The following is a 2,500-nucleotide window of genomic DNA, read 5'->3' as shown; positions in this document are numbered from 1 at the left end:
GTAATAGGGACTTGGGCTGAGAGGAATGTAGTCACTTTGTAAAACAATTAGCATCATTTCTAGCCCAGATTACTAATATTTTGTCCAGTTTAACTTTCTTGGAAAATAAAAGAAAATCCATCATCCTGATTTATTTGTTGGATGTGTAAATATATACTGATAGATTTTATTGGGTGGAAGAGAAGCAGGGACTCTATAGCAAAGGCCACTGTACTTCATCATGAGCAGATCTCTGTCTTGATTTATTGTTAAAACAAGTATAAAGCCTAAAAAGTCCTAATTTGAAAATGGTTTTGGTTAACTTATGAACTTTTAATTCTTAGGAAATTTACCCTCCACATAATGTCCATCTTTCTCAATTTACTCCTGTACATTAATGGCTTGCTCTATGAAGTTGCAGACTATCGATGAGTGAGGATTTATGCTATATTGATAGTTTACACTATGACTTTTTTCCCTGTTTGGAACAATTATATATATTACATGAAGATAACCAAAAATAATCTTGAAAGAAATTATTATATATATTATCTTAAGGTGACTGTCCCACTGAGGGTGGAGTAAATTAGTTGTATGTCTTTATATTCTTGAGAGATTTTCACAAGAATTTAGAATTTTTTACTTTTATACAAAAAAAGATCCAAAACAAAACTTTTAAAATTATTTTTACAATTTTATCTATATTGATGTAACTTTTAAGGGTAAATGCTTAAGGAGGACAGTGATTCATTTGTGTTAGGTTTTCATTGCCGGAAGATGTGTCCCCCCCCCCCTCATGTAAAGAATGTAAGAAATTGTTGTTTTAAATTGGGAAAACATGTAATTATTTGCATTATTTATTTAAGGTTCTTTCCAGTTTCACAATATTGTTGTCACTCATTAAGGTTATTATTTAAAGTTCTTTTTAAATTGCTTCATATTTCAGCTGTGATTCAAGGTTAGTTTCTGGTTAGCATTATGTCACAACTTTGTATGTGATTGGTCATAGTATGCCAGTATTTTCTCTACAGCAATGATGGTGAGAAGTCACTTTATGTACATGGAAATGTAGTAAGTAATTTTTTAGAAGTACAGTGATACCAAGTGCATGATAAGTTGTCTTAGTTGGTTTTTAAAATATTTCTTTATTTCAGGTTAATTGCAGCAGAGGCAAATATGGTGTCTACGAAAAAGGAGAGGCAAGGCAAGGATTCAAAACAAAATGAGTGAGTGATGAAAGAAATACTTTCTTCCTGTTTGTTTTAATTGAGTTGATATAACTTTAAAGTCAAGTGAGAGTTGAGATTGAAGGCCACTCATATAATAACTCAATGCAACATTTACTTTTAGGAAAATGTCATTTGAATTAAGCCTTCCCAACATGACAGCTGTAGTCATCCAGCCATGTAAATCCAGAGTTATTGCCATTCCACTGGAGGAGTGTTTTAAGTGTGAGCTTTCACTAATTTCTGCGATTTTCTGCTAGTACGTTAAATGTGTAGTTTTCCAAGCTAATAACTGTTTGCTGCAACTAGGGTGTGTCACGTGAAAGCAGTCTGATAGAGTAAACTGTTTATTAAGCTGTTCTGGCCTAGTAGCTGAATTATTTGATATGTTTTTTTCATTTATGAATAGATAATACAGTATTGAAGTTAGACTATCTTTTCCATATAGTACTTTCTACTCAATATTTGTATTTTATATATTTTTAGTGTGTTTGCATAAAAACATATGAGATATAACCCTCCATTTGGTTTCAGCAGAGTATAGCCAAAGAAAGAAGTTCAGTGTACTTTAGAGTAGGATCCTGGACAAACACTATCATCTCAGAACAGCCAGTTGTATTGTCCAAGATAAATCAAGAGATCACCAGAAACTTCATATTGGTCTTGAACAGTGGGACACTGCATTTCTAGCAGTTTTGCAAATCAACTGTTAAAAATGATTCCAAAATCTAGAATCCAGTGTCTCTTTCTTAGACGAACAGATTCTTGGAAAGAGAATTCTTCCAGAATTAAGCACTGAGTTCTATTGGAGAGTAGTGATGTTTTTGGAATGGAATAAAACCAGTCAATATTTTTATTTATTTTCATTGCAAGCGACATGAAAGTTAAAGGCAAGGATTTGAAAGAAAAAATCATGCAACAGTTAATTAATGATGGAAAGTAATACAGTCAGCAATTCCAGTCATATTTAGGGGTGAGAATTGTTTTGTGATCAGTGAAATCAATTTCCAAGCAGATTTTACCCTTATAACTCTTTAATAAAAATAGTGAAAATGTGTCAGGATTTTTTTTCTTTCTTCTTTTTCTACCTTTTCTTCAAGACAGGATAATAGCTTGGTCTATTTTCAGGTCACTTAAAAACTGTAATGGCTCTTCCCCCATTAGTAAAGCCATGAAGCGAAATGCTAGAAGAATTTATGATGACAAGGAATTATGGTGCGTTCAAAACAAGATAAAGATATTGGCGAGATAGTAGTCAATGCCAATGAGGCATCAAGAAAAAAGAAGACATGCTT

The 2,500-nt window shown here is 32.5% G+C and overlaps 1 long non-coding RNA gene across 1 annotated transcript in view; it reads left to right on the top strand.

Moving 5' to 3' along the window:
• Positions 1-2,392, top strand: part of LOC119571071 — a 3,891-nt gene extending 1,499 nt beyond the window's left edge. Inside the window, exons 2-3 of the long non-coding RNA XR_005228514.1 lie at positions 1,134-1,205; positions 2,334-2,392. This is a non-coding gene — a long non-coding RNA (uncharacterized LOC119571071). The remainder of the gene's footprint in view (positions 1-1,133; positions 1,206-2,333) is intronic.
• The last annotated feature ends 108 nt before the right edge of the window (positions 2,393-2,500 follow it).

Source organism: Penaeus monodon, unplaced genomic scaffold (genome assembly GCF_015228065.2).
Source record: "Penaeus monodon isolate SGIC_2016 unplaced genomic scaffold, NSTDA_Pmon_1 PmonScaffold_5015, whole genome shotgun sequence".
Lineage (NCBI taxonomy): Eukaryota > Metazoa > Arthropoda > Malacostraca > Decapoda > Penaeidae > Penaeus > Penaeus monodon.
The sequence above is the reverse complement of the archived record's forward strand: the minus strand, read 5'-3'. Positions and strand labels throughout refer to the sequence as shown.